We start from the raw sequence: 12285 nt of genomic DNA, 5'->3' as shown, positions 1-12285 counted from the left end.
CTGTCTGCGCCACTCAATTCAGCTGTGTTCCTTTGAAAAAAGCTGAGCGTCAATAGTCTTGTTTTCAGCCTCTAGGAATTTTAAAACTGCATTGGGGGTACAACTTTGGTAGGGCCTACTAACGGTGTCTGCCTCCCCAAGGTGTGCCCCAGGTTTCCTCGCCATTGCTTCGATCTTAATGCTCTCGTTTAGTAGTTGTTGGAAACTACACTGCATTAGGCCTACAAATTGGGTATGGGGTGTAGAGAGATGGTGTGTTCCACTCCAAGGTGTGCCCCAGGTTTCCTCGCCATTGCTTCGATCTTAATGCTCTCGTTTAGTAGTTGTTGGAAACTACACTGCATTAGGCCTACAAATTGGGTATGGGGTGTAGAGAGATTGTGTGTTCCACTCCAAGATGTTCTCCAGGTTGCCTTTCCTGAGCTTCGATCTTCCGGCTTTTGTTTAGTAGTTGTTGGAAACTACGCTGCATTAGGCCTACAAATTGGGTATGGGGTGTAGAGAGATGGTGTGTTCCACTCCAAGGTGTTCCCCAGGTTTCCTCGCCAATGCTTCGATCTTCATGCTCTCGTTTAGTAGTTGTTGGAAACTACACTGCATTAGGCCTACAAATTGGGTATGGGGTGTAGAGAGATGGTGTGTTCCACTCCAAGGTGTTCTCCAGGTTGCCTTTCCTGAGCTTCGATCTTCCGGCTCTCGTTTACTAGTTGTTGGAAACTACGCTGCATTAGGCCTACAAATTGGGTATGGGGTGTAGAGAGATGGTGTGTTCCACTCCAAGGTGTTCTCCAGGTTGCCTTTCCTGAGCTTCGATCTTCCGGCTCTCGTTTAGTAGTTCTTGGAAACTACACTGCATTAGGCCTACAAATTGGGTATGGGGTGTAGAGAGATGGTGTGTTCCACTCCAAGGTGTTCTCCAGGTTGCCTTTCCTGAGCTTCGATCTTCCGGCTCTCGTTTAGTAGTTGTTGGAAACTACGCTGCATTAGGCCTACAAATTGGGTATGGGGTGTAGAGAGATGGTGTGTTCCACTCCAAGGTTTTCCCCAGGTTTCCTCGCCAATGCGTCGATCTTCATGCTCTCGTTTAGTAGTTCTTGGAAACTACACTGCATTAGGCCTACAAATTGGGTATGGGGTGTAGAGAGATGGTGTGTTCCACTCCAAGGTGTTCTCCAGGTTGCCTTTCCTGAGCTTCGATCTTCCGGCTCTCGTTTAGTAGTTGTTGGAAACTACGCTGCATTAGGCCTACAAATTGGGTATGGGGTGTAGAGAGATGGTGTGTTCCACTCCAAGGTGTTCTCCAGGTTGCCTTTCCTGAGCTTCGATCTTCCGGCTCTCGTTTAGTAGTTCTTGGAAACTACACTGCATTAGGCCTACAAATTGGGTATGGGATGTAGAGAGATGGTGTGTTCCACTCCAAGGTGTTCTCCAGGTTGCCTTTCCTGAGCTTCGATCTTCCGGCTCTCGTTTAGTAGTTGTTGGAAACTACGCTGCATTAGGCCTACAAATTGGGTATGGGGTGTAGAGAGATGGTGTGTTCCACTCCAAGGTGTTCCCCAGGTTTCCTCGCCAATGCTTCGATCTTCATGCTCTCGTTTAGTAGTTGTTGGAAACTACACTGCATTAGGCCTACAAATTGGGTATGGGGTGTAGAGAGATGGTGTGTTCCACTCCAAGGTGTTCTCCAGGTTGCCTTTCCTGAGCTTCGATCTTCCGGCTCTCGTTTAGTAGTTGTTGGAAACTACGCTGCATTAGGCCTACAAATTGGGTATGGGGTGTAGAGAGATGGTGTGTTCCACTCCAAGGTGTTCTCCAGGTTGCCTTTCCTGAGCTTCGATCTTCCGGCTCTCGTTTAGTAGTTCTTGGAAACTACACTGCATTAGGCCTACAAATTGGGTATGGGGTGTAGAGAGATGGTGTGTTCCACTCCAAGGTGTTCTCCAGGTTGCCTTTCCTGAGCTTCGAACTTCCGGCTCTCGTTTAGTAGTTGTTGGAAACTACGCTGCATTAGGCCTACAAATTGGGTATGGGGTGTAGAGAGATGGTGTGTTCCACTCCAAGGTGTTCCCCAGGTTTCCTCGCCAATGCTTCGATCTTCATGCTCTCGTTTAGTAGTTGTTGGAAACTACACTGCATTAGGCCTACAAATTGGGTATGGGGTGTAGAGAGATGGTGTGTTCCACTCCAAGGTGTTCTCCAGGTTGCCTTTCCTGAGCTTCGATTTTCCGGCTCTCGTTTAGTAGTTGTTGGAAACTACGCTGCATTAGGCCTACAAATTGGGTATGGGGTGTAGAGAGATGGTGTGTTCCACTCCAAGGTGTTCTCCAGGTTGCCTTTCCTGAGCTTCGATCTTCCGGCTCTCGTTTAGTAGTTCTTGGAAACTACACTGCATTAGGCCTACAAATTGGGTATGGGGTGTAGAGAGATGGTGTGTTCCACTCCAAGGTGTTCTCCAGGTTTCCTTTCCTGAGCTTCGATCTTCCGGCTCTCGTTTAGTAGTTGTTGGAAACTACGCTGCATTAGGCCTACAAATTGGGTATGGGGTGTAGAGAGATGGTGTGTTCCACTCCAAGGTGTTCCCCAGGTTTCCTCGCCAATGCTTCGATCTTCATGCTCTCGTTTAGTAGTTGTTGGAAACTACACTGCATTAGGCCTACAAATTGGGTATGGGGTGTAGAGAGATGGTGTGTTCCACTCCAAGGTGTTCTCCAGGTTGCCTTTCCTGAGCTTCGATCTTCCGGCTCTCGTTTAGTAGTTGTTGGAAACTACGCTGCATTAGGCCTACAAATTGGGTATGGGGTGTAGAGAGATGGTGTGTTCCACTCCAAGGTGTTCTCCAGGTTGCCTTTCCTGAGCTTCGATCTTCCGGCTCTCGTTTAGTAGTTCTTGGAAACTACACTGCATTAGGCCTACAAATTGGGTATGGGGTGTAGAGAGATGGTGTGTTCCACTCCAAGGTGTTCTCCAGGTTGCCTTTCCTGAGCTTCGATCTTCCGGCTCTCGTTTAGTAGTTGTTGGAAACTACGCTGCATTAGGCCTACAAATTGGGTATGGGGTGTAGAGAGATGGTGTGTTCCACTCCAAGGTGTTCCCCAGGTTTCCTCGCCAATGCTTCAATCTTCATGCTCTCGTTTAGTAGTTGTTGGAAACTACACTGCATTAGGCCTACAAATTGGGTATGGGGTGTAGAGAGATGGTGTGTTCCACTCCAAGGTGTTCTCCAGGTTGCCTTTCCTGAGCTTCGATCTTCCGGCTCTCGTTTAGTAGTTCTTGGAAACTACACTGCATTAGGCCTACAAATTGGGTATGGGGTGTAGAGAGATGGTGTGTTCCACTCCAAGGTGTTCTCCAGGTTGCCTTTCCTGAGCTTCGATCTTCCGGCTCTCGTTTAGTAGTTGTTGGAAACTACGCTGCATTAGGCCTACAAATTGGGTATGGGGTGTAGAGAGATGGTGTGTTACACTCCAAGGTGTTCTCCAGGTTGCCTTTCCTGAACTTCTATCTTCAGGCTCTCATTAAATTGTGGTTAAATGGAACAACTGCATTTGGCGTACTAGTTGGTTTGGGGCCTACTATCGGTGTCTGCCACTCCTTGCTGTTCTCCTGGTTTCCTGTCCTGAAATTCCATTTTCAGGCTCTCGTTAAGTAGTTGTTAATGTTAGACTGCATTTGGCCTACTAGTTGGGTTGGGGCCTACTATCGGTGTCTGCCACTCCTTGCTGTTCTCCTCAACTGAACAAAGCTGGGCCGCCTGTTTACTACGGTTGCCAATTTTGAACTGCATGTCGACTACTTACTGATTTGGGCCTACTCTCTGTGTCAGCCTCTCATTCCAGTTGTCCTCCACTGCAATGCCCCCTGGTTAGTCCTGTGTTACCAATTTTGAACTGCATTTAGCCCACTTTATTCTTTGGGCCTATATCTGTGTTTCCTCCTCATCCTGCCCATTGCCCAGCCAGTGATAGATGAGTCTGCTGGTACATTGACCCATAACGCAAAATTCCCCGTGCACGCTACACAGCAAGATTGTGACCCTGCTGAAAGTCAGGTTCCTCTTCCCGCATACCATACCACCTTACACGGGGACAAAGAGGAAGGTGCAGATGAAAGTGCAGGTTCCTTCATCAGGTGGGGGGAGGAATACTAGTTGGCGACGTCACTGGCACAGGGCCTCTCATAGTACGCAAAAGTGTTGCTGCCGGTGGGAGGCGCCCCCGCCGTGCAAACACACCGCTGTACTTTGAGGGGCCCTGTGCCAGTGCCAATGCCAACGAGTGGGCCCCCCCTGCTTGCTCAGGATCACAGCACTTGCAAAGTTGAAATACTTACCTCTCCCTGCTCCACTGCCGTGACGTGGTCCAGATTTACTGGGCCCACTAATTACTTGAACCAGCCCTACCCCCCACAACTTTAGCCAAATGACCCCCAATTTCAAATGCCTTCCAATTATTATAAGGTAAATTACGATTGACAAGCTTCTTTAACAAGAATGGATGTTTTTGCCATTAAAATGGGCAGTGTAGGTGTTTTCCTGGCCTCCACTCACTGCCGACTATGCTCCCCCATTGACTTGCATTGGGTTTCGTGTTTCGGGCGATACCCGACTTTTCGCGATAATCGGCCGATTCCACTCGACTCGACTTCTAAGATAGTCGGGTTTCGCGAAACACGGCTCGACTCTAAAAAGGTCAAGGTCGCTCAACCCTAAAAATGAGCATTGCTAAGGTTGCGTTCATCTTACCCGCCTTATATCTAATGCTCACCGGCATTCAGAGCCGCATGCTTCCAGACGCGTTTGTGTTTTTTCATTTAAGACAAATTAAATGAAGATAATAATACCAAAGAATTTGTGATTGCAATCATGTTCAGGAAGAAACTGAGTATTATCTGACAGAATTGCAGGGGTGTCAATACTTTTGACCACAACTGTAAGTATAAGCTTCACTATACTCATTATTGTTGGATTAAATGGGTGTGACAAAGTCACTGGCAAGGTGCTGTAGGGGAGATACATTTCACTGAGTTTTCCTCCAGCACAGTGAGTGTTGCAAGGGGTTAACAGCCAATTTGTAAAAGGGCTGGGTTTTTTGTGGACAACCATAGAGCGGGTGGGAGGTTGTCCACCTTCTCTCCACCCCAAGATGTGGTCTGGTGCTTAAATAGTTGGCTTCCACAGGCAGCCAATGTTCAGCATGTGTGGAGAGAGTCTTATGTTGGTGTAAAACTGAATCAGGAGATTTTGCTAACTGAGCGGGGCGGATCCCTGCAGCTGAAGAGACTGTGAGATACCATTTTGTTTTGCTTTTCCTGTTTTGCCCGAAGGGCTGTGTTTATTTTCACGTAACGTTGGTTTATGCTGCATACATAATAAACCAACTGAGGATTTAAAGAGACAGTGTGCCTGTGTCTACATCTGTATGCAGCCAAGTGAGCTGGTCTACCACAGGGGATATCCGGGACTTTAAAATAAAAGGTATGTAGTTGCTAACGAAGGCAACTGTTATGATCTGGTGGCCTAGGAGCAGCATGAGACGTACTCTGGAGAAGGTGGTACCTGTACTGACCACAAACCCTGAACTAGCAGCGCAACTAGAAGTAGCCGTTGGGGGTACCTAACACTCCCTAGACCCCTCGACACAGCCTAAGAACTAACTACCTCTAAAGACAGAAACGGGAAAACTATCTTGCCTCAGAGAAAATCCCCAAAGGATAGACAGCCCCCCACAAATATTGACTGTGAAAGGAGAGGGAAATAACATACGCAGACATGAAATCAGGATTTAGCATAGGAGGCCATACTAGCTAAAAAGGAAGAATCGGACAGAGTACTATGTGGTCAGTATTAAAACACCAGAAAATATCCACCACAGAAAATACAAAACACCACATCTGACTAAAGACATGGAGGGTATATCTGCATCTCCAGAGACACAGCTTGGCTGCAAAAAATCCTTCACAGACAAAGCTGGACAAAACAAAACATGAAAATTCACAGAACTATAAGGTCCACAGCAGGTGGACAGAAAAAACAAGGCCAGAACTTATCTTTGAAGAAATGAACAGCAGACCAGGAGAGACCAGGAATGGATGTGAATCCTCCAAAAACAATGGACAACTGGCACTGACTAAAGGATAAAGCAGGACTTAAATAGCCCAGCCCAAATTGCAAAAAATGGATACACCTGATAAATGCTGCAATCCAACTACCGCAGCACTACCACTCATAACCACCGGAGGGAGCCCAAGAGCAGAATTCACAACAGGCAACTACCTGTCTGTTGAACCTTGGGCCAGTCATTGACCGCTCCTGCCAGAGATTCAGCTGCTCCCTGTCAACAGCGCAGACGTTTCTCTACCTGTTGATAGGGCAGGACTACTGGCATCATGCTGATTGACAGCTGGCTTCCCCACTTAGGCAGTGAAGAGTTGGCTGTAAATCGGCATGACAAAAGTAGTCCCGCCCTGACAGCAGGAAAAGAAACCGCTGCTCTGCTGACAGGTGAGGGCAGCGTAAGTCTGGGACCGCTCTGCGGACAATGGTGCTGGGAACAACAGGCAGGTCGTTAGCAACTACCTGCCTGATAGTGCTTAGGCACTTTTTTTTTAGTCCCCGATATCCCCTTAAATGATAAAAGTAATCTTTCTTCTTCTTTTTTATATTTATATAGCGCTAACATATTCAGCAGTGCTTTAGAGACATTATCATCGCTGTCCCCAATGGGGCTCACAATCTAAATTCCTAAATTCCCTATCAGTATGTATTTGGATAGTTTTCCAACTATATTGCTGGGCTTTCCCTATTGGTATACGGTATATTGCCATGTCACTAACCACTGAGCATATTTATTATATTTATTTATTGATTTTTTTTCAATCTAATATCGTGACACAGTATTTACATGCTTTATTGGTATATGCTTATGCTTATTTGGTTTAATTTTGATATTTTGCACACACTATAGGAACTGAGCTCCATAAGTACCTATGGTTATCTCTGTTGTTATATTTATTCCTTTACTGAATATAGGGCCTTATAGGGTCAGTAAGGGATAGCCAACATTGAGCAAGGGTGCCAATTATATTTAACTTAGGGTACCAACCTCTGGGACAAGGAAGGGACACACTAGTAAGAGAATTGGGTATATACTGTATAGTCCCCTTCACTGAGGCTTCTATATTTTAACTTTTCTTATATACGTATACTGTTTTTAATGAGCATAATAAAGGTTATACTGTATTATATGTACCTTTCATATACAAGTGTTTAGTTGGTGAATCCGATATATTTTTTCTTGCACCTATTAAAATTCTTTTCTGGTGATACTATTTTAATTAACAGAAGTTAACGGGGAAGGAAAAGTTATTCCTGAAAAATCCCTTTATCCCAAAGCCTTCTTCCGATATGGACGATTTTCCATGACAAATTCAATATGCATTTAAATATGTTGAGTTAAAAAATATTGAAATCATATTTTAATACAGAAGCTTCAATGTCCATGATGCTCCGTCACTAAGGCCATGGTTTGAATGTAACACTTGCATGCAAGATATATCTTCAAGCTCTGTTCCTATTTCCTCATATGGACTCATTTGAAAGATTAATTGGTTTTTTATTAAATTGGCCCTTGATCTAAGAAAAAAATAGAAGGACTGGATTCTTTGAGAGCTTGGGGTCTGCTGGTGGCAAACATGTAATAGTGGTGCAGAGCATTGGGGTTTAGTCCTTTGTAAGGACCATTGTAAAGATCTCCTATTGGATTTGAAGGACCTTTTTTTGTATTTTCAGAGTGGAAGAGAAACTTGGCTGATGACCTAAGAACAGCAGGGAGGAGGACGGCGGATACTTATTGTCTGGTATGTTCTTTTAGTACCTGCTAGTTATCCTGAGTCAGGGTTATTGCTGATCATAGATAAATTGTGACACTTCAGAGAGCCGATCTGGTGGTTTAATTAGTAAGATATTGATCATCTTTCCTCACATCATGGAACACTTTAGTGTGGAGAATGAGGAAAATGACTTGTAGACAATGTATTGGCAGTGAAGAGCATAATGAACAGTTCTCTTCTGCTACTTTGTGACCACTTTATGACCTGTCATGTATCATGCAAATGTCATCATTGACCGAAAGCTCTTTAAAGAAAGTTGATGCTAAATATTGAATATTGCCATGGCTGGGAGCATTTTAGTCAAGAGCAATATTATAATGGTGGCTACTTACAGAAAGATTGTACCTTTTAAGGAGAATTATACCCGTGTCATCATAAATAATGTGGTAAAGCGTGACATAATATGGCAATAAGCTAGCCGGCTCACTCACTTCCTTATGTTAAGACTGGAAAACCCAGACAGTCACCCCTGCAAGGCAATGGGTGATATCACAAGAAAGGAAAGTGTTGCCGAGCTTCCGGTGTAGCACAGGACCAAGAAATCAGGCTGTGTCCGAAACGCATTGGTGTTTTTCTTTTTTCTAGGATGAACTTGCTTTGCTTTTTTTCTTGAATGTAAGAAAATGTGAATATGATTAATCGCTGGATGAAGCGGAACCCTTTTATATTAGTGAAACGCGACACATTCGTGTAAGTGCTGTCCAATAAATAGCAATTCTAAAATCAGTTTAGTTATTGCCATCTTCAAGAGAACCTCTGACCAAGATAAGGTCCATTAGATGTATAATGTTCTAGCAAAACGATACAAAAAGGTAGACTGAAATGGAGCCTTAAAGTATCAATCAGAGGGCCTGAAAATGTGAGCCATTCCCAGATAATGTAATGGTGGATCTGACTGCCTTGTTTGTTTAGATTGTGATGAAGGGTAATATAGACCACATGAAATGATCAGATATTACACCCAGAGGATTTCTATTATTTGCAGCATTCCTAGTAATAATGGAAGCCAGCAGGGTAGTTGATAAATGGGCTGTGGACAGCATCATGTTCTCCAGCGCCTCCATTCACCTAAGTTTAAGTTAGGGAATTGCCTATTTCAGATTTCATTATTCTATATATTTTTTAATAAGGTACTTTAAGCCCCTGTCGGAGTTTTATTGGATTAATATAAATTTGTCTAAAGGCGGTAAGTGCCATAAAGGAACAAAACATTAAAAAGGAATTGACAGAATTAGAGGCTAACTGAATTTTTCCAGCCATGTATGTTTCACTGGGAAACGGCTGCATTTCAGTAAAAACTCGGACGCCATTAATATGACTGAGATGACTAGTTCAAGAGGCCAATCCACTGAGCCCTTGGTTGCAGTGGTAACTTGGGTGGACAGCAAGGGACGTAAACAGAGACCGGCAGGGAGCACTAGGTAGCAGGGCTAGATTGACAGGCAATTCATCAGGTAAGTAATGGTTTCCTCGTTATTTTATCGGTTTAGCCAAATTTTTGTTGATGTCCAAGAATGCATTTCCAGCATGGACCATTTACTGTATAAAGCTGACCACCGGTGTCCCCTCCTCCAGCACCTAAATACCAGTCGGTCTTTTTCTGGGTATGTTTTCCAGCGCGGTAACGCTGTGTTAGTAACGGTCCCTATTACTGGAGATTGATGAGATGTACCGATCTGTCATTTTAAACCATTTAAATGGAACTAAATGATTTTCCATCCATTTTGCACACAATATGCTCCGCTGGGATCCTGAGTGATTGTTTATGAGAAGCCCAATAATGCAGTGTGTGAGGATTAGCTTACTGAATTGTATAAAACATTGCTGTCTTAAATAAAGACAATTAGCTTTCCTTGAATATCTAAGTGATCGCAGGGAAGCTGTGTGGGATGGAGACGCATTCACATCAGAGCTCATTCCACCTACTTAGTTCTCGTCATTGGCTAACACCTCTAATGCTGTAACCACAGTGGAAACGGCAAGGGGTTAAAGCCAGCATGTGCTATGATGTCACAAACTGCACGCACGGTGTCCTAAACAGCACAAGCTTGCCTAAAAATAATCTGCTCTAGTAATAAAAGTAACGGAAATTACCATTTCCGATCGTGATTCCTATATATATTGTGCAATATTGCAGTATATTTATGTAAAAAAGTCATTTGCCCAACAGTTAATACACTTAATGGAAAATCACTTATACAACGATTGCTGCCGAAGCCAAACAGATTCAACACTTTAGATTTAGGTGACATAACTGCACATACAGGGGCACACAGTACATTTTACTGCCCCAAAATGCGTAACTGTTCCAGCAGATTAATGATGAATTCTCTTCAATCTTGTAAAAACAATGGTTTCCAAGGAGGTCGCTCTCACTGTCACCTCCCTGGTGTCACACCTTACTATCTCCTCCATTGTGTATTCCTCGGTCACTGTCCCTGCATTCTATAGGCTTGGGGTACATATATACAAACCGACTGGTGGTACTAAACAATTACCGATTGATAATCAGTAATAGATCAATCACTGTGCATAGGCATCAACTACAGTCCTGTTTAGACTGCAAAATTATTGAGAAGAGAGCATACCTAATATTTCAGTGTAAATGCACCTTAGTCTGTAGAGCCAGATGAGCTGATAATCGGGGTATGTATGCTTGTTCTCTGATTATCTGCCCATCTAAAAAGGCCGGCAACCACTCAAAGGGCAAGTAAAACGCTGACAGAATGACTGCCACGCTCAGGATGGGTAAGTCCGGCAGACAGCACAACATAACGGGATGGAAAAAGAGAGAGGAAGGCCCTAATAGTAGGGATGGGGCACCTCCTAACAACAACCTGTGCCCATCCCTAAACTCCCCTAACACCCTATGAGGATCCATCCCCCCGCTGCCGTCACATGCCTTGTCCCTAGCTGTCACCTCAATATACCCTGGCTAGTGTACTGGCCAGCAAGGACACTAGCCTCGTGACTGCAGATGGTATCAACACAGGGGAAAGCAGGAGACAGACAAGGAAAGGGAAAATGATACTTAGCTCCAGCCTCTGCTGCCAAGTTCCAGACAGCAGAGGATACGGAACAGGACCCCGAACACCCCAGAAGCCGCAAAAACACCACTGGCACCAGAGAGCACCAAACTCCAGGCTGGTCTTCATAGAATAACTCTATTACCAACAGTCAGTTGATGCATCATGTGACTATTTAAAGGATGGTGGGAGTGGTCAACACCCACACCAGCTAACCAGCGACAAAGCAGCTGCCAGCAAGGAAGCTGATATTAACCCTTGCTGGCCCAAAAGGAAAAAAGTAAAATTTAAATTATAGCAGTACCAGAGCTGTCATGAATCCACAAATGAATCGTGACAATGACTGTACTAAAGAAGTTGTCTGGTTTTAAACTACTATTCTGTGTGACTGCAGACTTGTAAATCCTCACATCGCGCATTGTGAGGATTCTCTAATGTTGGTGCTGGGAAATGCGGACATGTGCCCACAAATATGTGATATGCACATGGAGGGTACGGGGGAGGCTGAGACCATGGCAGTAGTCATGGCCGACAGTAATCCCTGTATCACTCGGCTGGCCCCATCCCTTTAAAGAACCTCGGTGCTGCTCCTCTGCGCCATCAGGGTTTTCCCGGTATGGGACTTGCAACAACTCTGCTGGCATCACGGCATGGCCTCTCATTTCTCACACTATCTTACCCACTGCTCCAGGTCATGTTGTGGTTTCTGTTTCTTGCCAGCTCCATATTCTGTGCCTCTGCGCTCTGCATGCTTCCTGGCTGTGTGCATAGGGGGGGAGGCGCCTGAACTCTCTGGTTCTTATAGGAATCAGGTGCACCTGTCTAATCTGTTCCTGACCAATTACCAAGAGGCCTCCAGTATTTAGTGCAGCTCCACGCAGTGGACTGGGCCTTTGCAATGTGTTAACTCAGTTAGTGTTTTGCTTCTGAGCCGCCAGGCCTTGCTCTGTGTTACTCTTTCTTTGGAGGATCTACTCTTAGCTTTGCCTTGTTCTTGTTGGTCTGCCCTCCATGAGGCTGTATATCCTGGTCTCAGTGTCTGTGTCCTTGCTTTGCCTTGTTTTGGTCTGTACGCCCTCCAGGAGACAGAATATCCTGGTCCCTGTGTCTTTGTTCTTGTACCTTGTCTTGTTCCATTACCTTGTCTGAACTTTGTTTTACCTCTTTCTCCTTGCCTGTGGCTTCTTTCCCTGCTGTGTCTTTCCTTGTGTCCTCTCTGTTGGCTTATGCTCCGCACTCTTGTGGCTCTGCCTGCTCTGTACCTTTGTGACTTTGCCTATGCTCCACTCTCTTGCAGCTTTACCTCTGCTCCGTACACCTGCGGTTCTGCTCCGATCTACTCTGCTCCGCTCCTGTTGCTGCAGGAATCTCT

General features: G+C 45.0%; 1 protein-coding gene across 2 annotated transcripts in view; it reads left to right on the top strand.

Moving 5' to 3' along the window:
- The window catches only part of SMPD3 (sphingomyelin phosphodiesterase 3), a 347664-nt gene that overhangs the window by 127259 nt on the left and 208120 nt on the right, over nucleotides 1-12285 (top strand). For both annotated transcript variants that reach the window (XM_069740342.1, XM_069740343.1), the window contains one exon: nucleotides 7787-7854. The gene's annotated coding sequence lies outside the window, so the exon portion shown is untranslated. The remainder of the gene's footprint in view (nucleotides 1-7786; nucleotides 7855-12285) is intronic.

The sequence above is a fragment of the Ranitomeya imitator genome, chromosome 9 (genome assembly GCF_032444005.1).
Source record: "Ranitomeya imitator isolate aRanImi1 chromosome 9, aRanImi1.pri, whole genome shotgun sequence".
In the NCBI taxonomy this organism is placed as follows: Eukaryota; Metazoa; Chordata; class Amphibia; order Anura; family Dendrobatidae; genus Ranitomeya; species Ranitomeya imitator.
This window is presented reverse-complemented; position numbering and strand designations above follow the sequence as displayed.